The 27,199-nt window shown below is 44.2% G+C and overlaps 1 protein-coding gene across 2 annotated transcripts in view; it reads right to left on the bottom strand.

Annotated features, from left to right (window-relative positions):
• ZMYND11 (zinc finger MYND-type containing 11) overlaps positions 1–10,865 on the bottom strand; it is a 50,972-nt gene extending 40,107 nt beyond the window's left edge. Inside the window, exon 1 of one of the 2 annotated variants that reach the window (XM_075271620.1) lies at positions 10,789–10,865. The gene's annotated coding sequence lies outside the window, so the exon portion shown is untranslated. Of the gene's footprint in view, positions 1–749; positions 772–10,788 lie in introns of those variants that run through there. The other variant, XM_075271619.1, reaches the window with a different exon arrangement.
• Between the last annotated feature and the right edge of the window lie 16,334 nt (positions 10,866–27,199).

The following is a 27,199-nucleotide window of genomic DNA, read 5'->3' as shown; positions in this document are numbered from 1 at the left end:
TGGGTCCATAGGCTGTAAAAAAGGTCAGCAAATTGTGACGCCTGTCCTACACTTCCATGTGACGTCCGTTCTATTCTGTGTTCCATAGGTTTCTATAGGCTGGTCCGTGACTGAGCAGAATATGGCATGCTCGGACAAGCAGGATGCGTATGGATATGTGGGAAAGACTGTAGAGGGCATGATTCCATAGAAATGAATAGGTCAGTGTCCTATCCAGGAAAAACTAAGACAGCACACCGAGCTAGCACACAGCCATGTGCAGGAGGACTTAGGAATCATTCACACTCCTTCTTGTGCAACTTCATGCAATTCACAGCAGCATAACAAGACCAGGACAAATCCTGGAGACCAGGTATAAGAAACCTGTACTGTAGCAAGCCCTGCACCTCTGTGCCCAGGACAGATTTTCTGCCTCTACAATGAAGGTTCCTACTGAACAGCAGCAGCAGAGCTTGAATACTATGAAGAAATGGTGCAGAAAGTAAATGGTATATACAACGAGCAATCTTTAGTATGCAATATTATAGGAATGGCAACTCCCACTAGATAAGCAGCCATAATACATGATATAATAACATCCTCCTGGACTAGCCTTGATGTTATGTAACAGGAGTATCTGGAGAAACACTATCTAATAACGGTGACCCAGGCCGGACGTGTCTCCATAGAGACTGCTAACAAAACAAGCTAACGCTTGACGTCACATCTCCCAAATCAATGCACAGCCATTAACCGCGCCCGTCACCGACCTGTCTGCTGGAGATACCGGAAGGTTAAGGATAAGCACTGGGTCCTGCTACGTACTGGATCCTAGAGAATAATAGGAAGAGCGTACAGCTGCGCAACATGCAACAGGAGACTGGCAGGCAAAAAAACCTAAAAAATACTCTCATGGTCACAGCTGTGCCAATACTACTGGGATTTACTCCCATGACAGCTACGTGAAAAACACAAGATGTTATCACCTGGGAGACGTCTAACTCATTGCACTATAACAGGAGAGTAAGGGGGCATTCACACGATGTAACGCGGCGCTGATTCTTGCACGATAACTCGCGTAAGAATCAGCGCTGCAAAACAGAATCCCATTGACTTCAACGGGTTACGTTTAACGCGCGTAATGATTTCAATGCGTTACGCGCGTTAAACGGAACCCATTGAAGTCAATGGGATTCTGTTTTGCAGTGCTGATTCTTACGCGAGTTATCGTGCAAGAATCAGCGCTGCCTTACTCCGTGTGAATGGCCCCTTAATACGTGTCAAGTCTGTAAGGCCACAAGTCCCATGAATAGATCTAGGGATGGTGCTGGCCCGCTCATGGTTAGACTGGGACTTAACGTGAGCGCAAAGATGTGACCATAATATGCCAGTACGAAGATGAAAGACATACACGGCTGCTGAATTGTTGGAATAAGAGCCGCAAATGTAACTGATTTTACCTGCAAACTGACAAGATTTAGCAAAATTTTTATAGATAAAACACATTAAAGATGACTTGTCACAAGGACCATAATGTCTGATCTGTAGGTAGTAGGCTATAGAGCAGGAGACGCTTAGGAGTCCAGTGGGAGGTCCTATTCAGTGACTGACAGCTACAAAGAATATAAGGAAGGCTGTCAGTCACTGAACTAGGAAAATTTTGAGGAAAATTGAGGGATTTAAAGAAGGCCTTTCATGTCCTCAGGCACATGCGGTTTTATACACCACTAGAAAGTCGACAGTGTACTTAATTCAGCGCATTGTCAGCTTTCCCGTTATGTCCACTGTCAGAAGGGCGTTCCTGACAGTCTAGCTGGTCTGTGAGAAACACCCCTTCCCTGACTGTACTTGTCCACAGCCCTGTACAGTCAGAGGGGGTGTTCCTGACAGCACACGATGACGCTTGACTGTCAGGAATGCCCTTCTGACAGTGGGCAGAGATCGGTGCCGAAACTGAATTAAGCGCACTATCGGCTTTCTAGCGGTATATAAAACCGCATGTGCATGAACGATCCTCTTTAAGGTACATTTTCAAGATAGGTCAAAAATACTGAAACATCTCTACGAAATAAAGCTAGCGTATCACGACAACCCCTTTTAATGTGCAGCTACTCCGGTGCCTGCATAGTTCCCCTGAAGTACCCGCTTATGTTACCAAATCCTAGGATACCTTTCATAACAAAATATATACGGTTCCATGTATAGATGATGGTTTATTGTAGGGCAACACCACAGAAGAAAGCTACTAGGCTGCAGACACAAGACTGCCCGCATGCAATAACCAATCACAACATGATTCTGAAGGTAAAACTAAGATGGTAAATTATACCTCCTGTTGTAAATAACTTTGTCATAAATGAATAGTACAGGTGAAAATAAGAAACCTTCAAATATATCTTATTAAGGATTTCTGTTTGCTTCACCACTTATTAAACTGTTCTACTACTCCTTATCTTCACTGTAACTTTTTGTTTAGGAGGAGGTGAGATTCTCCTGCCATTCTGTGTATTATCAGCTTCTTAGCTACAACCTAGCAGTGTTAAAAAGCAAGGAATAGCAAAGTAAACCAGCAATTATTTCAGTGTCTTTTTATCCCCTCTTCATAAACTAATAAGGAGAAAGTACCGTATATACTCGAGTATAAGCCGAGTTTTTCAGCACATTTTTCATGCTGAAAAAGCTCTCCTCGGCTTATACACGAGTCAGGGTCCACGGAGCACAGAAAACTGGAAGGACCTGGAAGGGGGAGGTCCTTTAGTGCTACTGCTCTGTGATTGGCTTGTCATGAAGTCACGTGACTGTGATGTCATCAATGGTCCTGCAGCCACTGGTATGTAACATCTGCAGATAAGGTTGAGTCTAAATCCTAGTAGCTCCGCCCACACCAGAGTCCGATCACATGGTCATGACGTCATCAGAGGTCCTTTAGCGTACTAGGATTTAGCATCTACCCTACAGATGAGTGGCCAGGATTCATTGTGTCTTATGGAAGATGTCTGTTGTATGGAGGAGAGGAAGCTACAGTAAAGTTAGTTACTCTGCCTAGTAATGTCAGGCATTTGGGGTTATTAATGTAGTTTCAGTAACTCCATGTGCCTCACATTAATAGCAGTTAACCCCATCATGTCCCTCATATTAACCCCTGTGTGCCCCATATAAGGGTTACTAATATGTGAGACACATGAGGGGACTAATGAAGTACCTTAATTATGAAGATACCTAATTATTACCTCCATATGTCCCACATATCAGTAACTCTTATGTGAGGCACACAGGGGGTTAATGTGAGGGACATGATGGGGTTAACTGCTATTACTATGATCCCCATGGAGTTACTAGGCTGCAATGCACATGACCAAACTTTTTATCTGCAATGGTGGATTTACCCCCCTCGGCTTATACTCGATTCAATAAGTTTTCCCAGTTTTTTGTGGTAAAATTGGGGGTCTCGGCTTATATTCGGGTCGGCTTATACTCGAGTATATACGGGAACTGCCTGAAAAGTGGAGAAAAAAAACATATTTCTTTAATAAGATATATTACAAAGTTTCTTATATTCAACTGTACTATTCACTTTTGAGGTATGCTTTAACTTACGGCATCATTGATCATCACGAGTTGGCAATGTCCCGCCACCCTTCGGCAGTTAGGGCACATGTAAGCACCCATATTGTAAATGTGTATAAATGGGGTCATGTCTATGGCTAGATCTGGATTATTGCAGCTTCTGTATATTTATTTACAATGATTTTTTTTCCCTACAAGCTTGTGGCTGGTAAATGTTCTGATCCAATGTATAATAAATGGGCTGGGAGATTTCGGTCTCCCCATGATAAAATAGCAGGATTATTATTCCGAGAAGTTTGTGTCTGGCCTTTCCACGTGACGCGGTGAATGGCAGCGGTGACCGGATCCTAAATAACAAGGGACCTCTGTTGACAGCTGATGTAATGTGAGATGCGGGGAAGTCCTAGAGCCAGTGAATGATGTGTATCCAGATGCCGCCTGACAAATGCACAAGTTTATATAGAAATAATAAAACCAATCTTACCCTCCTTGCGTTGGTACGGTTGAATACAATCTATTGTTCTCTGTCAGCAGCCTTGCAAGCTGAGCAGAAAATCTACAACAAATTGATTTCTGACCGAAGCCTGGAAAAATCCCTGCCCCCATAGTGCCTACTTATCTGATAGCCGCAGATAGATTTACCTATGAACATGGGAAGGACTGCCACAATTCAGCAATAGGGCCGTGTTCACAAGTATGCTATGGGATCTGCAGAGGTTGATGTTTATTTTAATACATCGGAGGGGACCTGGAGCTTTTTCTTGTGAGATTTGCTGCAAAATTTAAGAAGAAAAAAAAAAAAAAGTACTGACATGGTTAAATCTCAATGACCTTTGTGCAGACTACTTGGGCCGCACGGTGGCTCAGTGGTTAGCACTGTTGATTTGCAGCGCCGTAGTCCTAGGTTCGAGTCTCACCGAGGGCAAAGAGTTTCTATGTTCTTCCCACGTTCGGGAGGGGGTACATCGGTCTCCAAAAATAGGTACAACAAACTGACCGTTGGGGATGAGCACCTGTATGGCACCTACTAACTCCTCTACTCCTGAGTGTTAAAAAGCACACTACAACTGTAGGTCAATGTCATACTAGGAAAACTGACTGCAATGGAGGGGGCAACATGGTGGTTAGCACTGGAGTCTTGGGTTCGAATCCCGCCAGGAACAACATCTGCAAGAAGTTTGTATGTTCTCCCCGTGTTTGTGTGGATTTCCTCCCATTCTACAAAGGCATACTGATAGGAAAATAAATGTACATTGTGATCCCTATATGGGGCTCACAATCTACATTACAAAAAAAAAAAAAAAAAAAACGCATTACAACTGTGGGTCAATGTCATACTAGGCAAACTGACTGCAATGGGACGCGCCATATTTTGTATCGACCACTTATAGTGAATTCATACGTTCACAGCGCTGCCTATTTCTCTAATGGGAGAACCACTTTGAGGCCATCCCTCAGCGGGCCAGGCTCTGTTTTCGAACCAAGTTTAAGCCTTTTGGCTAGAGAGGTTTTTGACCTTTGCATCCATAGCAAAAATCGACAAACCCGCAATGTTTGGATGGGATTTCTTAAAAACAATTGACTTTACAACTACTATAATTCACAGCAGGTCTGAGGCCAGTGATTTGTACAGTGTGCCCACGACTTGTAAGGGTATGTTCACACGGTGGAAAATTAAGAGGAATTCCTCTTCATTTTCACTATGGTCTAGCTGCGACGGGATTCCGATGCAGTGTCTGATTAGGCCCAGATGAATGGGCCAGCAGGGAGTTTCGGGCCACTTCTTTTTTCCGCATCCTGCTGCGATATCTGCCACCCATTGAAAATAATGGGGGGTGGATTGCAGGAGGCATCTGCTCCGTATTCGGGATCAAAATCTGAAACCAAGTCTGCGGAAAATTCCTCTATGTCTGTGATGGCGAACCTATGGCACGCAGAGCCCCTTCAGCTGGTATGCATGTGGTAGCCCGGATCGCGCACAATGGGGAATCTAGTGCAGGAACATTTCATATTGTGTGGGGAGGGGGAACTACTTGCATTTAATTCTGCGTGGGGAGGGGGCTACTGTGGAGCATTTAATACTGTGTGGGGAGGGGGGCTATTGTGGAGCATTTAATACTGTGTGGGGAGGGGGCTACTGAGGAGCATTTAATACTGTGTGGGGAGGGCGGCTACTGTGGAGCATTTAATACTGTGTGGGGAGGGGGAACTACTTGCAGCATTTAATTCTGTGTGGAGAGAGGGCTACTGTGGAGCATTTAATACTGTGTGGGGAGGGGAGCTACTGTGGAGCATTTAATACTATGTGGGGAGGGGAGCTACTGTGGAGCATTTAATACTGTGTGGGGAGGGGAGCTACTGTGGAGCATTTAATATTGTGTGGGGAGGGCGGCTACTGTGGGGCATTTAATACTATGTGGGGAGGGCGGCTACTGTGGAGCATTTAATACTGTGTGGGGAGGGGGCTACTGTGAAGTATATAATCCTTTGTGGGAGCCACTGCGGGGCAGATTGTACTGTGTGGGGCCCCCTCACTATTTATATCACACAGTATCTGTTTTATAGCAGATGTGATATTAGTACAGGCTGTAATAACATTTCACGGTCACTATAAAAGAGATCCTGTGCGATGTAAGTAGTGAACATTAATTGTTGAAAAGTACCAAATGCAGAGACCTTCACCTTTCAGTACAAGCTCTGTAAGGACCCAGTCACACGACTATGCTGGAACATAGTCGTGTGACTATGGGGCTTTACAGAGCTTGTACTGAAAGGTAAAGGTCTCTGCATTTAGTACTTTTGGGCATACGACTGTGTTGGAACTCAGCGATAATTTATTGGGTTTTGGGTTGCAGTTTGGGCACTCGGTCTCAAAAAGGTTCACCGTCACTGCTCTATGTGAACACAACCTAAGAAGGTTGGTCACCTCTCATATGCCTATTTTATATTCCTCATGAAACAACAATTCTGGAGCTTCTTTACGTAGGACTTTGGACCACGCTGTCCTTTTGCTATTCCTCCTGGAAAGCTATATAAAAAAACCTGTCGACTGGGTGCTGCTATCTTCCTTGTCAAAGGCGTGTGTCTCCAGTCTGGCCGCACTGACGGATCAGTTCAAGTTCATGTAAACCCTATTAGGAGAAAGTTCAACAGATAGCTATTCACTAACCTAAGTATTGGGCACTGCTTACTGTGGAAATTTATCAAGACCGGCATTTCTTATGTCAGTCTTAATATAAGCCTCGACTGGCATGAGGCTTGCCTGAAGGATCAAGATCTCCTACATAACTCACGCCAGTTTTCTGTCATTATAATAAATATGTCGGGTCGGAGGCATCCCCACTCCAGCCCACATCTGCAGAAAGGGGTGATCTACCAAAGGTGTGATACATTAGTGTCCATCTATGCTATAAAACTGGCACAGATGGACTGACAAATCCCCCCCCCCCATTATTTTAAAAGGTGCCGTCTCACCAAGTCAACCAAAGTTGCCTTGAATCAGCTGTCCTGGGAAGAGAACCCTTTACGCCAAGAGGGATTGGATACGTCTCTGCCAGGATCCTTCCATTATACAAAACAAAAATGTCTCCAAATACAAAACTGCATTGTGTGGACAAAGTCTTACAGGGTTAGTTGCATTTGTGGATACATTTGCAGAAAGAATTTCTAAGATCACAGCACGCCCGCAGAAATGGGCGTTACAGGAAAGCACAAAATGTTCCTAATTGAAGTTAATGGGGAGATAATCTGGAACCTATTAAAATAATAAATAAATAGATAAAAACAGGAAGACCTAAAAAAGTATCAGCAGAAAATCAAGTGTAAATGGCAATGCAACAGGGCACTTAGGGGTAAAATACTGATAAAGTATGTTACTGAGTCGCCCAAAGGGTCTGTCCTCGTTGGATCTATGAAGGATCACAGGATGCCTTGTTGCTGAGATCTCTGCAGTCAGCTCTAATTTGTGGGTGAACCTGACTATAGCGCCACCACAAGGACAATGAAGTATTGCATCAATGGGCTGTTAGGCTACAATCACTCAACTGTGGTACAATAGGGACTTTTTTCACCCGTTTTCAAGGATGCCTCATAGATGTGAGTCTATGGAGAGATTCCTGAAAGCAGGTAAGAATAAGACATATCCTATTTTTTGACAGTCCATTGAAATGAGTGTAGTCTAAGGGTAGACAGAGTCCTTTAGTAAGATAGGTACTCATTTTTCGGTTAACTCATAACACTCCTGTATAAGGGATGCATCCAAAACGCCACAATAGGGTGTGAAAATTTAGAAGACAACTTGGTCCCCTTTCACATGAGGTCCCATGTACATGTGTCTGATTGGAGAGATGGCGGCACTGAGGCTCTATACATTTCTAAGGGAGTGCCAGGGATAGCGGAGAACAATACTGTAGTTCCATAGACAGGAATGGAGTGGCAGTGCACCTAAGCATTCACATGGGGGGCACAGGGGACCATTATTCTTGAGATGAGTGGTGGCCCAGTGCTTGGACTTATGTCCTATTCTGTGGCTAGGGGATAAGATATCCTCATGGGTCAACCAAGGTGACATCCAAAATGACACTCTAGACTAAGGCCAATCCATGATTTGGCTAGAGCCATATTGAAATCACAAACATTAAAGAACTATAAGGCTGAGGCCCCACGTTGCAGAAACACAGCTTCTTTTGTTGCATTTTTTTTAAGCCATAGCCAAGAGTGGATTGAGCAGAAGGGAGAAGTATAAGAAGCTTGCTATATATTTCCTATTCCCCTACACCAGGGGTAGGGAACGTACGGTTCTCCAGCTGTTGCGAAACTACAACTCCCAGCATGCACACTTGCTCTGCTGTTCTTGGAACTCCCATGGAAGTGAAAGGAGCATGTTGGGAGTTGTAGTTTCACAGCAGCTGGAGAGCCAAAGGTTCCCTACCCCTGCCCTATACCAATGGCCACGACGTAACATAACTACCCCAACAGAGCCCCCACAATGTAACACAATGGCTTCACAGCTGGCGATCTATTACATGCTACCCAGGACAGACGCCCGTGACAGATGAATGCTGCTCACCAATTGTGCCCCGAGTGCCAGTAACTGCATTAGTACTGATGGAAGGGTTCATTGCATTTCTAAAGTAAGGATGGCCTCCGTGGCCATCCATTATTGGCACAGGGGACCTGTATACAGTGAAGCAGGTAATACAGACCAGTGGTTCTTAGCCGTGGACCGTATCCCATCGGGTGCACATATTGCAGCTTGAGAACCACTGCTTTGAGTTTCTCTCTTATCCCCACTTTGCTCCTGGATTTAACCACACACGTTACCTGCACCATGGGAACAAGTACTTAAGGTCACCATGCATTTCGAGTCACATGATGACAATGCTGTGTGAACTGAGACTCATGACTTTGCCCCATACCCGTCAATGGAATTGTCATGTTACTGTCAGACAGTTTTATAAAAGTGGCCATAAACAATGCAAACAACGTATCGGTCTAAAGGGAAAACTGGCCTTGGTGTCTTGTAACAAGCGCACTGGGGCCTTCAGCGTCGCAGATCAGATTGGTTGCCTTTTAGAGAGATTTGATAAATGAAGCCTATTGAGTTTTCATGTAAGACTACAGGATTATCCCGCCCCCCACCAGCATTGTCTGGTTTTCCAATAGGGTTAAAAGGTTTTGCTGTCAGGACAACCCACCTATTGATATGAATTGATCCAATTCAACAGGACAGAAAACTGCAGTTAAAGATTTGTCCGGCCATAAAAACAAATTAGAATGGTTCAGTATTGTGTAGAAACCAAACCAAGAGGCCTCATCTCCTGACCTATGACTCCTGCCCTGCTTTTTTGTTTTGGACATCATGTTGAGCCTACTTAGACTTTTTTTTTTTTTTTTTTTTGCTGAACAAACCCTTTAAGACTAAGGTCCTACGTTCATAACACTCAGGTTGGGTTCTAACTGTCTTGATGCTTTTATGGTGTAGTTTCTTAAAGGGGCTATGTATGTTACCCCACGCAGATAGCAGAGGAGGACTGGACATCTTGTTCTTCCGACTCTCGGTCACAAGGCCGACCCTGCTCTACTCTATATACAAGAAGGAGTAGAGTAGAGTTGATCATGTGACATGGGGTCAGAGATGCAGCAGAGGAACAACGCTTCCCCAACCTACACTGTGCTTTGTAAAATAAGATTGGGGGATGATGGGGAACCTGTGTGTGTGCGTAAATATGTATATATATATGTATATATATATATATATATATATATATATATATATATATACACACATTTAGCAGTAAGTAGGCTTATCCAGTACAGAGAATACAGTGCAAAACTTTTTATTTCTCCGTACAACCTGGCAAAATCAATCTAACACATTTCACCCTTGAAACCAAAAACTGCACCTAATTCTTTTTTATGCAGTTTTAAATGCACTGTGTGAATGCACCCTTATCACCTACCCTGTGGATAACTGATGGAGTAACACCATAAAGGAGGCTAAAAAAATGTGACCGCAGGAAATACAATTTGATCCTCTGTCGCTCCAGCTACACTTTCTCCTGCCTTTACCTTGTCGTAGTGGTGTCGTGCCGCACATTTGTGTCACCGCTGCAGCCAATCACTGTTCTCCCACCATACACACGGGCATCGAAGCGGAGGCCAGTCATTGGCTGCAATGATCACACAGATATACGGCACATCATCGCTGCAGCGGATACAGGGGATTTAACAGGCAAATATTATGTTTTTTTGTAACTTTGACACATTCCCTGCCATAATATTGTGGACGACCCCTTTAAGCGCTATCCTAGACGAGTGTGGACATGTCAGTGAATGCAGCTGTAGCAGGTAAGTGACCCCAGTAGATGGTGCAGGGCTATGGACACCAGTCTGGCCCCTGCACCCAGGTCTATAGTGACTGCTAGTATGGGGCACTGCTTGTGTTTACATGCCACAGCTGACACTTCCTGCTCCACCTCACCCTATAGGCAGCCCTGTCACATCTGTCATCTGCACACACACAAGTGGCCACAACAATACAGCAGCACTAGTCCAGGAACCTCATACAACCAGGTCACTGGCACGGCCGGCAGCCCCGGGCACGTCCATGGGGCGTAGTCACGGGTGGGTCCAAACACGGGCCCACCCAACCATACTAAAGGGGGGGGGATGAGACGACCGGAGGAGGGAGGGGGGAGGGAAACGGGGCCGCAACGACGCAGCGCCGGTCCGCTCACTTACCTGGGCTGGATCGGATGATGACTGGCCCTTGTGTCCCACCAATGGCAGCGCTCAATCCTGCTCCACAGGCGCCCGCTGATTGGCTCATTACTGGTTGGTGGATCGCACACGTCGGGTGTGACGTAGGGCGCCTGCGCAGAAACACTCCAGGCCAGAGAATCTGCGCCGTACTCTGGCCTGTCGCCATTACCGTCTGAGGAGGAGAGTTCGGCCGCGTCCTGTCTCGTCTCATTGACGGGTTAGCGCCACTCTTTACACTGCTTGAGGTTGTGGACAGTTTCCTGAGTGACAGTGTTTGGGGCTAGCTGGCTACCTGTGGCTCTCAAGCGGTTGTGGAACTACATCTCCCAGCATGCCTTGCCAGCCAGAGGTGTAATGGGATTTGTAGTTTTCCTGTACACTCCCTGATCCGCTGCGACCTGTCAAGTGATAGGACTTTTTACCTCGGTTTTTCTGACCTAATTCAGCAATATTTATATCAGTTTTGTATTACTTCTAATATGCACATTATGGCTGCAGCATATTTTACATTTGTCCCTGAGGCTGTGGTCTTGTACAATAAGGAGCAATCTGCCCCTATACTTCTGGTTATTCTATATGTAATTCTGCCAGGAGTAACTGTACAATAGGAAACAGCTGAGAAAAACCCAATAATGTAGGCGATTCAGGAAAACTGAACTGGAAATACAGGGCAAATACAAGCAGAAACACAGGGGAAAAAAAACCCAAAACTATGAACACAGTCAGTAAAGCTGCTACCATTGAATAATATCCTATCTGTAGCCTCACAAGTAGCCAGAAGTAGATACATAGACTTTAGATTTGCACAATGTTCAGTCCTTTGCACAGAGCAACAGTTTGCAGATGTGTGTGAAGGCTGTGAGGAGAATCAATCCCTCCCCTCTCCATTCACTGTAAAGAGAGAAAAAAACTGCCCCCCTACACTTAACTTAGGTAAGGGCTCGTTCACATCTGCGCCCGGTCTCTGTTCATACAGGTTTCCATTTCCTGCACGAAACAGAACAGGAGACAGAAAGCTGCAGGACTCTTTCAAACCCAGTCATTTGAATGGATTTGAAAGATGTCTAGCTGTGAGCGCCGTTGAACGTTTTATGCTCTCCGCCGTGAAACCGTTTTTTTAAAACCAGACACAGAGTTGGACATGCAGTACTTTGTGTCCGGTTTAAAAAAAAAACGGTTTCGCGGTGGAGAGCATAAAACGCTCACGGCCGGACCCGGTCTGTCAGGTTTCCGTCTTCTGCATGCAGAAGATGAAAACCTGTAAAACGGAGTCCGGGGGCTAGTGTGAACCTAGCGTCAGCAAGACAGAATCACTGCAAATCAGCAAGAGTAGAGACACCTAGTGGCAGGAAATTCACGCTAGGTTCACACCTGTGTTCAGTTTTCCATTTAGGGGGGTCCGCCTTCCCGAACAGATACCTAATCCGCTTCAGCTTTCTGCCCTAAAAGGGTGCAGGACTTTTCTCTTTACATTTTTATGTTTAATCAATGTTTATTAAAGATTTTTAAATACAGGGGGAAGGGGAAACAAGGAAAACGAGGCTCGCAGGCCTCTCATGAACGAAGCCAGACAGGGAAAACCCGATCGGCCAAACATAATGAACACCCGTACTATCGCGTGAGAATTTTGAAACTCTTTACATTTTTAAAGCGGAATGGGGAATGGAATCCCCCAGCGGAGAGACAACAAAGGTGTCAACCGCGTCTCAGAGAGGTTTCTAAGGCAGAAAGCAGCAACATTTTTAATGAAAGTGCTTTACATTTTGGCCCAGGATCACATGTTGTATGAAATGAGAATTTGATTGTCTGAAAAATGAGTGGTGATTTAGCAAGCTGTGACATTTTTGTAGCTGTAGTCTCCTAGTACAAAAATATTCCTGGTGCCCTCCGGTACTTGTGCTATATTTTCATATATGGGTGTAGCTGTAGTGCAGGTAGAGTTAAAGGGATTTTCCAGCCAAACTGTGCTGGGGCTGGGATTAAAGTAATCAGGGCCGCCGATAGGCCGGTACTACTGCTACTGGCGTCAGGGGCCCGGCCAAATTTAAAAATGGGGGGGGCCCGGGCCCCCTGGCGCCGGCAGCAGTCATTGTATGTCCTGCTTGTTTCAACTCAGATCTGCGTCCAGAGGATGCAGATCTGAGTTGAACACATACGCGGCTGAAGCGAGGAGCTGACACAGGTCAGCTCCTCGCTTCGCCGCTGCCTCTCTCGCTGACACATATGCGGCTGAAGCGAGGAGCTGACACAGGTCAGCTCCTCGCTTCAGCCGCATATGTGTCAGCGTGAGAGGCGGCAGCGGCGAAGCCGCACATTTTATACCTCTTTTGGTTCTTCAGCAGTTGGGAGGTATGGGTACAGGGGGCAATGGAAAGATGTTAGAAGGTGGACGGGGGGGGATTGTTGGGACATCGGGTGTGCGGCACTGCGGAGAGGGAACTGGGGCAATAATATATAAGTTTTTAGCTGGAGAATAATAATGATGTAGGCGGCTATGCTACTAGCATAGCAGCCTGTTTGGGGGTGGGACTTTCACTGTAAAGGAGTATTCACGTTGCGTTTTTGGCCTCCCTTGCCGGGATACGTTGGTAACCAGTCACAATCAGCTCCCCACTTATCCCTGCACGGAGAACTGCAGGCCCCCCTTTTTTTTTAATGGCCAGTTCTTCGTGCAGGGATAAGTTGACAGCTGATTGTGACTGGTTACCAACGTAACCCCGGCAAGGGAGGCCAAAAACGCAATGTGAATAAGCCCTGAGGATTTATTAGGAGGGCTCTTATAGATGGTGTTGGCTCTCTATAGGCGCGGTCACACGGAGCAGATTTTACCTGCAAATAGAATCTGATTAAGCCTTGTAATGCTGCTAAATAAAGGGAAATGTACATGCATGATTGATTTGGAGCAGGTGACTGACCACTGTAAGTGACCCGTACTCTGGCGGGGGTTCTCCCTCAACAATACAGAATTGGTGTGTCGCAAAATAAGGTCGTTTTAAAATGGCGGGGGGGGGGGGGGGGGCAGACACTTAGGCTGTATGGGGCCCCAAAATTCCTGATGGCGGCCCTGAAAGTAATAAAGACGTGTTTCCTATGCTCAGTCCATTGTCCCAGTGTGTGGTCTCAAATTCTTCTGTTTGCACTGGCTAGACTGTAAGTGCTGCAGCTCAGGTGAACACTGTGGCCAAACACTGGTGGTCACATGTTTGACATATTGGCGTATTATCAATAACGTCATGCGACATTGAGGCCAGTGCTTAACCACTATGGTCACCTGAGCCACTTCACTTCTGGCCCATCCAGAACACATTACACTGATAATATATATTTTATTATTTATGTCACTTTCATGCATTTGGATGAAAACAACTATGCAAATTAGGTAGTTGGTGCACTGGGGGCGGGCCCTTGGCTCCATGGAGCACTGCTGTTGCTACTCAGACCTCTATCACTTCCTGCCTGCATGACATTTTTGCAGTGATAGTTGCTCCTCCTATTGATGTGACATCGCCCATCCTACGTACGTAGTAAGAGCTGTGTTCCCAAAGCCAAAGGGCTCAGGGGACAACTACCTAATTTGCATAAGACTGTTTTCATCCATATCCAGGAAAGTGTCATAAATAACAAAATGTATATTATCATTGTAATGTGTTCTGTGATATGGTGCTCGGGGGAGGTGGTAGACTTCCTTTAAAGGGTTTTTCCAGGCCAAGGACATCTGCTTAGACTTTGAATGTTCTCTCTGGATTTGCATGAATGTCTACTAATACTAATAGGGAATTTAGATTGCAAGCCCGGCTTGGGACAATGGGTGACGACAATATCTGTATGGTGCTGTGGAATACTGTGGCACTCTATAATCAAGTTAAAGGGGCTCTATCAGCAAAATTATGCTAATAAAGCCCTACATATGCGTGAATACCTTTAAAAAGGCTATTGAGGCACCGTAAATGTTATATTAACCCCCGGTCCCGTTTTTAAATAAAAGCATTAAAACATATATGCAAATCTTACCGAACGTGCACCATGGGCGGGGATAAACGATGCGACGTCAGCTTCGGGCACGCCTGCCTCTTCTGTCTTCTTGTAGTAACGCCCTCTGGTTCCGTGTCTTCCGGCTTCTTCTCTTCAAATCCCGCGCCTGCGTAGTAGCGCTTCCCTCCAGAGCGCTACTGTGCAGGCTCACGCGCCATTTTACTTAATGGCAGTTCGCGAGTGAGACTGCACAGTAGCGCTCCGGAGGGAAGGGCTACTACGCAGGCGCGGGATTTGAAGAGAAGAAGCCGGAGGAAGACACGAAACCAGAGGGCGTTACTACAAGAAGACAGAAGAGGCAGGCGTGCCCGAAGCTGACGTCACATCGTTTATCCCCGCCCATGGTGCACTTTCGGTAAGATTTGCATATATGTTTTAATGCTTTTATTAAAAACGGGACGGGGGTTTAATATAACATTTGCGGTGCCTAAATAGCCCTTTTAAAGGCTATTCACGCATATGTGGGTCTCAATTAGCATAATTTTGCTGATAGAGCCCCTTTAAGTAAATCCATCTTAAGAATAAGCTATCGATTACTAAGTCCTGCGAAACCTCTTTAACAGTGACATCTGGGCCATGGTGCCTGAGGTGCCCCTACCACATAAGGCTTCATTCACACCTAGCAAAGCAAGCAAAACAGTGTATGGATTAGTTCAGCTAGCTCTTCCTGGAATGAGAAAAATCGTCCTGGTACGCGGACAAACAGGGTTGGCTCCCAGGTGCAAAGTCTAACCAGAAATGCATGTAGCGCGTCAAACATGTAGGCTAAACAAAGTTATTGGATTTTATCCCTGCGTGCTAGGTGTCCTCAATTTCTACAGGACATCCACATCTACATTGTTGTGTATCTCACCCTCACAAAAATGGAGGTGTGTGTCCAGTTTGTTTTCACCATCCCTGATCACCTTAACTCTAGTGAAACTTTAGTGTCACCATTACAAGAAAGCAGTGACATGGTGTAATGTCAGACCGTAGTACACTGACCTGTACACTGCACATGGTGGTGTGCATGGGGCCTCATGGTATACATCAGCCGTAGACATGCTGTCTGTGCAGTCTTTCAGCTGCAAAGGGGCCCATGAGGAAGAGGAGGCCCAGCCAGGAAGCTTATCTTTTCACTTTGTATTGTATTCTGCATTACCAGGGGTGCAGCACACAATATATATCAGCAACTTAGTCATTACTGCGATGAATTTTCGTCATGCCGGTGTATTGTAGCCTTCAGTCAGTTCCAGTATCCAGGGAGGATGTCAGCAGATTGAATTAGTAGAAGTAGTTGAGAGGTGACAGCACTCACTCTCTCCTTGTTATATAGATATAATCCAGTGCTCACAATTGCCTTCACAAGTCACTTAATTAGTTAATAGAGCCCAGCTGTGTGTAATTTAGTCTCAGTATAAATACACCTGTTCTGTGAAGGCCTCAGCGGTTTGTTATAGAACACTAGTGAACAAACAGCATCATGAAGACCAAGGAACTCACCAGACAGGTTAGAGATGAAGTTGTGGTGAAGTTTAAAACAGGGTTAGGTTATAAAAACATATCCCAGGCTTTGAGAATACCAAGGAGCACTGTTCAATCCATCATCCAAAAATGGAAAAAGTATTCTACAACTGCAAACCTACCAAGACATGGCCGTCCACTTAAACTAACAGATCGAACAAGGAGAGCACTGGTCAGAGAAGCAGCCAAGATACCCATGGATACTCTGGAGGAACTGCAGAAATCCTAGGCTCAGATGGAAGAATCTGTCCATAGGACAACTATAAGTCGTACACTCCACAAATCAGGCCTTTATAGAAGAGTGGCAAGAAGAAAACCATTGTTGAAATAAAAGGCAAGAAGTGCCTTTTGCAGTTTGCCACAAGCCATATAGAGGACACAACAAACGTGTGGATGAAGATGCTCTGGCCAGATGAGACCAAAGTTGAACTTTTTGGCCTAACTGCAAAGCACTGTGTGCGGCGGAAAAGTAACCCTGCTCATCCCCCTGAACACACCATCCCAGCAAGATTGGTTGATTGATTTACCTTCCAGCAAGACAATGACCCTAAATATACAGCCAGAGCTACAGTGGAATGGTTTAGATCAAAGAATAGTCATGTGTTAGAACGGCCCAGTCAAAGTCCAGACCTAAATCCTATTGAGCATCTGTAGCAAGACATGAAAATTGCTGTTCACAGACGATCTCCATCCAATCTGGCTGAGCTTGAGCTCATTTTTTAAAGAAGAATGCCAAAAATCTCAGTCTCTAGATGTGCCAAGTGAGTAGAGACAGACCCCAAAAGACTTGCAGCTGTAATTGCAGTGAAAGGTGGCTCTTCAAGCCACTGTATACCGGGGCAAGCCAGGTGGGTGGAAATTTTTAAACCACTGACATCAAAGTTTTTAATAACTGGCATTTTTACTTAACGAATCATCAATTCACACCATTGGAGGGCCTTGCTTACAATCTATAAGGTATTGAGCCTCTATTTAGGATACCATTTCAGTACAGAGGCCTGCTATAGCAATCATGATCATTGGCATATGACTCTCCAGACCCTTCTCTGGATCTGCTGCCATATTAAAAGGCTCTCAAAGACTACTCTTGGGTAGTGTACCTCTTTGTGAGAGATCACTGTCTGCTAGACATGTACTTATAGAGAATAGAGAGACACCGAGCACACTTATAGTGTAGATGGTCTATTATAAATATATAGATGAATTATCTGGTGTTTATGAAAAGAACTCAGGACGTGGTGGCCTCTCACCTGATCGGGTTGTGACTCCGTTCACAACTCCGTTTTCAGCAATATCAGGCTTCGTCAGAGTGAGAGTGGCAGCACGTCTCTATAACACTGGTCAAAAACCAGGAGGATGCACCAATGGAAGAACAAAAGGACGGCGCTCTCAGGTCCAAAGGAATTTATTCAAAAAGAAGATTGCACATGTACTTATGACACACTTGAAGATATTTTGCCTGTTTGGCAGGCTTTGAGAGGGGGCACATCATTGGACTGAGAGAAGCAAGACGGTTGTTTCAATGAACTGCCTGCCACCCAAGTGGTTCTGGCCTAGCTGTGTGGAGATGTTGGGAGCAGTGGTTATGTGAGCGCACACATACGTGGTGAACAGGCTTCAGACTGCCAGTAGAGAGGATCAATGAATCTACCAACAAGCATGAACAGCTCCCAAAGTTTCCTTACCCACCATCAAGACACAGCTGGCGCTTTCATTATACACCCCTGGCTGTGCCCAGACCAGGACAGAAAGTCGGACATGCAGGACTTTGTGTCCGGTTAAAAAAAAAATGGTTTTGCCACGGAGACCACAAAACGCTCACGGGCGGTCACTTTGCAAACCCATTCTAGTGAATGGATTTGAAAACTGACCGCCGGGTTTCCATCCCCTCACCAGTTTCTCGGGGCAGAAGACGGAAACCGTCAGGATTGCCTAAAGTGAACCCGCCCAAAGATGACATTTCTTCATGTATAAATTTCTAGATCTGCATGTACAAATTGCCAGTGCTATTTCTGTAAGTGTAAAATGCTGCAGAAGCCGCAGTAAATAACTCAATTCTCAGTTCCTTACCAATCTCCTTAGGTTTTTGCCGCACAGTCTTCTCTCAGGTGTGTTTTCTTATTTGTAAAACCACACAGGAAATAGAAGATATAAGACATGTCTAGAGCTGCAGGGCTTAGTGCAGAGCAAAGGAAACTCTTAAGATACTGATCAGTATTTGTGTCCTATCAGAAACCATTCATAAGAAATGTAAAGTCATGGCGTAAAGTTTGCTGCTCCGGTGATCTTAGATCTTGTAGTCAGCTGTTTCTATGCTATAGTGATGTACAATTACAAGCATTTCATTTACACTTTTACTGACAACACAAGTTTATACAAAAACTCAATATTTATAACGCTGACCCTTGTTTTTCAAAATTTCTACAGTTCACCCTGCCATACTGGATATCCGCATCTAGGCCAAATCCTGAGTGGTTGCGACCCCGTTTTATGCCCCCTCTAGTTTCCACCAGTTTAAACTGGGGCACCAGGAGAGGGATGTAATACTGTGTGGCAGTTGTAAGGGAACATTATAATATGGGGACATATAATGTACGGGTGACTGTAGGAGGATTATACTGTGTGGGGGCACATGGAGAGATTATTGAAAATGGGTGGAGTCAACATAGAAGTAGGTGGAGCTAAATTTGCCGCAACGTGGCCCTCTAGGATAGTTTTAATTTCTTATGCGGCCTCATGGGAAAATTAATTGTCCACCCCTGTAATAGAACAATGTTAAGACAGAGCGACAAAATCTCTAAGCAAAGAATCAAGCTGAACACGCGTCCTGCACCGCAGGTTGTTTGTATTCCATAACTCTAGAGGAAAAAAGGTTTGCAGTAGAGCTGTGAGCACACTAAGGACTATGTGCTGCCACGGTTACAGACTACAAATAAACCCCCTGTAGTCTGATCCTGCATTTATACACTGAAATGTGTTCCCTACATCTTGGCAACATAAATATTTTAAGACGTTGGATATATGCAGTAGATATGAAGTCTCAGAAAAGACTACATGTGGATTGTTTGTAGTTGTAACTATAGACACATATGACTGTGTAAAAACTGTAGACAAAAAGATTTTTCATCAAGATGACTTGTAAAGTTGCTTCTATTTTTTATTTCATTTTCATAAAGAATTTGTTGACTGAAGCCATAAAACACAAAATAGTCAGAATAACGCTGGGTTCACATGACATTGCATGTCCAACTCTGTGTCCGGTTTAAAAAAACTGGTTTTGCCACGGAGCACATAAAACGCCCACCGGCGCTTACGGCCGGACACTTTTCAAACCCATTCAAATCAATGGGCTTGGAAAGATGCCGGCAGGTTTCCATCTCCTGCCCAGTTTTAAGCAGGAAACGGAAACCTGAAAGCGGAGACCCCGGGCGCAGATGTGAACGAGCCCTTACAGTGAACGGAGTAACAGAGCTGATATAACACATGTAATAACTTTCTCTGTTGTATAAGCTGAGCAGTAGAAAATATACACATATTCTAAACTTGGTTACAAAGATATACAACTGGGGATGAACTGAGGAAGGTAAGAGGGTAGCGCTGTATCACGAAAGAGGAACCACTGCCTAAAGGGAAAAGCTAAATTCAGATCACTTCAGCCAGAGATTATATTTATATACAGTTTGGCCAGCCTGGAACATTACCCTATTGACCAGACCTGGGCAAAGTCCGGCCCTCTGACTGATTCAGTCCGGCCCGCACAGCTTTGACTAGGGGGCGTGTCTTAGTGCCGGCCGAAGATGGAGATGTGGAGCGTGTCATAAAGTACTGAGAGATGTAAGGTGAGCTGCAGGGGGAGAGAGAGAGTGTGTGTATATGTGTGTGTGTCTATGTGTGACTGTCTATATGTGTGCCTGCCTGTCTATATGTGTGCCTGTCTATATGTGTGTGTGTGTGTCTATATGTGTGCCTGCCTATATGTGTGTGTGTGTCTATATGTGTGCCTGCCTGTCTATATGTGTGCCTGCCTGTTTATATGTGTGCCTGCCTGTCTATATGTGTGTGTGTCTATATGTGTGCCTGTCTATATGTGTGTCTGTCTGTCTATATGTGTCTGTCTATCTGTGTGTGTGTCTCAGTAACCTAGGGGCAGAGATGGAAGGGGAATGTTATACTAGGGCAGAGATGGCAGATGGAGGGGGGGACATGAAACTGGGGGAGAGATGGAGGGGGGGGACATGAAATGGGGAAAATAAAGGGGGATATGAAACTGAGGGAGAAATGGAGGGGGAGGGACATGAAACTGGGGGTAGATGAAGAGGGCACTTAGACTGGTGGGACATTAAACCGTGGAGGAAGCTGTAGGGGGACCTGTCTGCCTCTAGTTGCCCCCAGTTTAATGTCACCCTCCAGCTACCCCTACGATTTATTGTCTGCTTCCAGCTTCCTGATTTTAATGTCCCCCTCTAGTTTCCCCCAGTTTCATGTCCCGCTCCAGCTGTCAATTTATTGCCGCCCTCCAACTACCCCCACTGTTTAATGTCCCCCTCCAGCTGCTCCAGTTTCATGTCCCCTCTAGTTTCCACCAGTTTATACTGGGGCACCAGGAGAGGAACCTAATACTGTGGGACAGTTGGAAGGGAACATTACAATGTGGGGGCATATAATGTACGGGTGACTGTAGGAGGATTATCCTGTGTGGGGGGGCATGGAAAGATGATTGAGAGTGGGCGGAGTCAACATAGAAGTGGGTGGAGATAAATTTGTCGTGGCACAGCCCTCTAGCATAGTTTCAATTTCTTATACGGCCCCATGGGAAAATTAATTGCCCACCCCTGCTATTGACAAACTCTGTCGAAATGCAAACGGGTGTCCATTGATATCAGAGATGGACAGTTTCGGTCCGAGGCTATATGGATTCTAGATGACAATAAAAGGTATTGGATCAACTTATATGGGGCATAGCGGAGATCAAGGCCCAGTAGCCCGTCTTTCACTGGATTTGAACCCAGGACTACAGTGCTGCCTATTAGACTTACAAGGGGGAGGCCAACATTATAAATGCAGCCAAATGCAGTGAGAACTGTTAATGTTTTTTCCACATTTTTTCTGCAACATTGTTTAGCTGTGATTTGCTACGTGTCCTTTGCCAAACTTTGGATAAATGCATCATTTTTGCCAGCTGTGTTTTACAGTCCCAGCAAAGTGAATGAGAATTAATTTAATCTCATCCCCATGTTGCACTGCGAAAAAAGGCAGCGTTCTCAAAAATATGTGCATTTTTAAATAGAATCAGCATGTTGCTTTTCCCCATAAAATTGTGGGAGAGGCAAAAATAAAAGCACATTGCAAAAGCAGTGAAACATTTCTAAGTTTTAGGGATTGCATTTTTGCAGATTTTTTTCTGCAGTGTTTTTTTTAGCCATGTTTCGTTATAGGACTGTGAGAGAAGTGAAGGATGTGGTCTGGGAAGACAAGTATATTCCAGCCAGGCAGCTAAAGGGTGTTTGGTAAAGACTCACACCAGGGAGGTCAGCTGACTAATCAGGCCCTAATAACAGTCTGTGTGTGAGGACTAGCAGGGTGGCACCACACAGAGTTGAACTGTCCAGACCGGACCTCCAAAGCAGGTACTGTACCACCTGTTGTTGTTGCCAAGGTGTGAGACTGGTAGCCAGGCTCCTGTATAATCAGGGAAAAGTTTCCTTACGTTAAAGCTAGTTTTCTCAGCCGAGAAGGATATAGTTTTGTTTATCCTGTGGCTTTGCAAAAGCAGTGTATGCGTTACATGTGAATAAAGCCTGAACTTGTGTGCAATCCAGTGTCTGTGTCCCTGTTTCCTGCACTGCTACAAGCATCTACCTGAGCGGTTCCCCACAAGGACCTTATCCTAAGTTTAGTCTAATGATAGAGAATTCTTGATTTTACCGGCTAAGAGTTATTCAGTTTCCTTCTGACCTGTGGACAATTATTTTCTCTGAGACACAATTTTCATGGGTGTGGAAAAGATCTCATGTTTGGCCAGAGCGTTACATAAACACAGATAAACAGCCAGGACTAAACACTGACCTTGAAAAATTCACATAGTTCAGTTTGTTTTCTACAAAACCAGCATTTGGAACCACTGCCAATGTCATACTGGAGACTTGCTAAATCTGTTTGGAAGGAATTTTGGTTCTCCTCGGGAAACACTCATATTTGCCTCAAATTTAATCTAGAAGAAGACCTGGTGAACACAAGGGTGAGTAATAAACACTCAACCAGGAAGCTAAAGATCCTACAGATAATGAATCATTGTGTAGATAATAAAAAGTTCTCCGTATTTGGCATTTACATGCTATGAAAAAAATATCCAGGGAAGGGTTTTGAGTAGAGATGAGCGAACAGTGTTCTATCGAACTCATGTTCGATCGGATATTAGGCTGTTCGGCATGTTCGAATCGAATCGAACACCGCGTGGTAAAGTGCGCCATTACTCGATTCCCCTCCCACCTTCCCTGGCGCCTTTTTTGCTCCAATAACAGCGCAGGGTAGGTGGGACAGGAACTACGACACCGGTGACGTTGAGAAAAGTAGGCAAAACCCATTGGCTGCCGAAAACATGTGACCTCTAATTTAAAAGAACAGCGCCGCCCAGGTTCGCGTCATTCTGAGCTTGCAATTCACCGAGGACGGAGGTTTCCGTCCAGCTAGTTAGGGCTTAGATTCTGGGTAGGCAGGGACAGGCTAGGATAGGAAGGAGAAGACAACCACAACAGCTCTTGTAAGAGCTAAATTCCAGGGAGAAGCTTGTCAGTGTAACGTGGCACTGACGGGCTCAATCGCCGCAACCCAGCTTTCCCAGGATCCTGAATGGAATACACTGACAGTGTATTCCCGTTTACCCGATATATACCCCCGATACCCGTTCCAACGGTGTGCCCCCCCACCTTCACCCCAGAAATACCCTGCAAGTCCCCTAGCAATAGAATTGGGGCTATATACACCCACTATTTTTGCTACTGCCATATAGTGCCATTGTCTGACTGGGAATTCAAAGAATATATTGGGGTTACGTGCACCCACAATTTTTACTACTGGTATACAGTGCCAGTTTCTGACTGGGAATTCAAAGAATATATTGGGGTTATAAATACCCTCATTTCTTGCTACTGCCATATAGTGCCAGTTTCTGACTGGTAATTCAAAGAATATATTGGGGTTATAAATACCCTCATTTCTTGCTACTGGTATATAGTGCCAGTTTCTGACTGGGAATTCAAAGAATATATTGGGGTTACAAATACCCTCATTTCTTGCTACTGCCATATAGTGCCAGTTTCTGACTGGGAATTCAAAGAATATATTGGGGTTACGTGCACCCACAATTTTTACTACTGGTATACAGTGCCATTGTCTGACTGGGAATTCAAAGAATATATTGGGGTTATAAATACCCTCATTTCTTGCTACTGCCATATAGTGCCAGTTTCTGACTGGGAATTCAAAGAATATATTGGGGTTACGTGCACCCACAATTTTTACTACTGGTATACAGTGCCATTGTCTGACTGGGAATTCAAAGAATATATTGGGGTTATAAATACCCTCATTTCTTGCTACTGGTATATAGTGCCATTGTCTGACTGGGAATTCAAAGAATATATTGGGGTTACGTGCACCCACAATTTTTACTACTGGTATACAGTGCCAGTTTCTGACTGGGAATTCAAAGAATATATTGGGGTTACAAATACCCTCATTTCTTGCTACTGCCATATAGTGCCAGTTTCTGACTGGTAATTCAAAGAATATATTGGGGTTACGTGCACCCACAATTTTTACTACTGGTATACAGTGCCATTGTCTGACTGGGAATTCAAAGAATATATTGGGGTTACGTGCACCCACAATTTTTACTACTGGTATACAGTGCCATTGTCTGACTGGGAATTCAAAGAATATATTGGGGTTATAAATACCCTCATTTCTTGCTACTGGTATATAGTGCCATTGTCTGACTGGGAATTCAAAGAATATATTGGGGTTACGTGCACCCACAATTTTTACTACTGGTATACAGTGCCAGTTTCTGACTGGGAATTCAAAGAATATATTGGGGTTACAAATACCCTCATTTCTTGCTACTGCCATATAGTGCCAGTTTCTGACTGGTAATTCAAAGAATATATTGGGGTTACGTGCACCCACAATTTTTACTACTGGTATACAGTGCCAGTTTCTGACTGGGAATTCAAAGAATATATTGGGGTTACAAATACCCTCATTTCTTGCTACTGCCATATAGTGCCAGTTTCTGACTGGTAATTCAAAGAATATATTGGGGTTACAAATACCCTCATTTCTTGCTACTGCCATATAGTGCCAGTTTCTGACTGGGAATTCAAAGAATATATTGGGGTTACAAATACCCTCATTTCTTGCTACTGCCATATAGTGCCAGTTTCTGACTAGTAATTCAAAGAATATATTGGGGTTACGTGCACCCACAATTTTTACTACTGGTATACAGTGCCATTGTCTGACTGGGAATTCAAAGAATATATTGGGGTTATAAATACCCTCATTTCTTGCTACTGCCATATAGTGCCAGTTTCTGACTGGGAATTCAAAGAATATATTGGGGTTGCGTGCACCCACAATTTTTACTACTGGTATACAGTGCCATTGTCTGACTGGGAATTCAAAGAATATATTGGGGTTACGTGCACCCACAATTTTTACTACTGGTATACAGTGCCATTGTCTGACTGGGAATTCAAAGAATATATTGGGGTTATAAATACCCTCATTTCTTGCTACTGGTATATAGTGCCATTGTCTGACTGGGAATTCAAAGAATATATTGGGGTTACGTGCACCCACAATTTTTACTACTGGTATACAGTGCCAGTTTCTGACTGGGAATTCAAAGAATATATTGGGGTTACAAATACCCTCATTTCTTGCTACTGCCATATAGTGCCAGTTTCTGACTGGTAATTCAAAGAATATATTGGGGTTACGTGCACCCACAATTTTTACTACTGGTATACAGTGCCATTGTCTGACTGGGAATTCAAAGAATATATTGGGGTTATAAATACCCTCATTTCTTGCTACTGCCATATAGTGCCAGTTTCTGACTGGGAATTCAAAGAATATATTGGGGTTACGTGCACCCACAATTTTTACTACTGGTATACAGTGCCATTGTCTGACTGGGAATTCAAAGAATATATTGGGGTTATAAATACCCTCATTTCTTGCTACTGGTATATAGTGCCATTGTCTGACTGGGAATTCAAAGAATATATTGGGGTTACGTGCACCCACAATTTTTACTACTGGTATACAGTGCCAGTTTCTGACTGGGAATTCAAAGAATATATTGGGGTTACAAATACCCTCATTTCTTGCTACTGCCATATAGTGCCAGTTTCTGACTGGTAATTCAAAGAATATATTGGGGTTACGTGCACCCACAATTTTTACTACTGGTATACAGTGCCAGTTTCTGACTGGGAATTCAAAGAATATATTGGGGTTACAAATACCCTCATTTCTTGCTACTGCCATATAGTGCCAGTTTCTGACTGGTAATTCAAAGAATATATTGGGGTTATAAATACCCTCATTTCTTGCTACTGGTATATAGTGCCATTGTCTGACTGGGAATTCAAAGAATATATTGGGGTTACGTGCACCCACAATTTTTACTACTGGTATACAGTGCCAGTTTCTGACTGGGAATTCAAAGAATATATTGGGGTTACAAATACCCTCATTTCTTGCTACTGCCATATAGTGCCAGTTTCTGACTGGTAATTCAAAGAATATATTGGGGTTACGTGCACCCACAATTTTTACTACTGGTATACAGTGCCATTGTCTGACTGGGAATTCAAAGAATATATTGGGGTTATAAATACCCTCATTTCTTGCTACTGCCATATAGTGCCAGTTTCTGACTGGGAATTCAAAGAATATATTGGGGTTATAAATACCCTCATTTCTTGCTACTGGTATATAGTGCCATTGTCTGACTGGGAATTCAAAGAATATATTGGGGTTACGTGCACCCACAATTTTTACTACTGGTATACAGTGCCAGTTTCTGACTGGGAATTCAAAGAATATATTGGGGTTACAAATACCCTCATTTCTTGCTACTGCCATATAGTGCCAGTTTCTGACTGGTAATTCAAAGAATATATTGGGGTTACGTGCACCCACAATTTTTACTACTGGTATACAGTGCCATTGTCTGACTGGGAATTCAAAGAATATATTGGGGTTATAAATACCCTCATTTCTTGCTACTGCCATATAGTGCCAGTTTCTGACTGGGAATTCAAAGAATATATTGGGGTTACGTGCACCCACAATTTTTACTACTGGTATACAGTGCCATTGTCTGACTGGGAATTCAAAGAATATATTGGGGTTATAAATACCCTCATTTCTTGCTACTGGTATATAGTGCCATTGTCTGACTGGGAATTCAAAGAATATATTGGGGTTACGTGCACCCACAATTTTTACTACTGGTATACAGTGCCAGTTTCTGACTGGGAATTCAAAGAATATATTGGGGTTACAAATACCCTCATTTCTTGCTACTGCCATATAGTGCCAGTTTCTGACTGGTAATTCAAAGAATATATTGGGGTTACGTGCACCCACAATTTTTACTACTGGTATACAGTGCCAGTTTCTGACTGGGAATTCAAAGAATATATTGGGGTTACAAATACCCTCATTTCTTGCTACTGCCATATAGTGCCAGTTTCTGACTGGTAATTCAAAGAATATATTGGGGTTACGTGCACCCACAATTTTTACTACTGGTATACAGTGCCAGTTTCTGACTGGGAAT

This window comes from Leptodactylus fuscus, chromosome 4, assembly GCF_031893055.1.
Source record: "Leptodactylus fuscus isolate aLepFus1 chromosome 4, aLepFus1.hap2, whole genome shotgun sequence".
Classification (NCBI taxonomy): domain Eukaryota; kingdom Metazoa; phylum Chordata; class Amphibia; order Anura; family Leptodactylidae; genus Leptodactylus; species Leptodactylus fuscus.
This window is presented reverse-complemented; position numbering and strand designations above follow the sequence as displayed.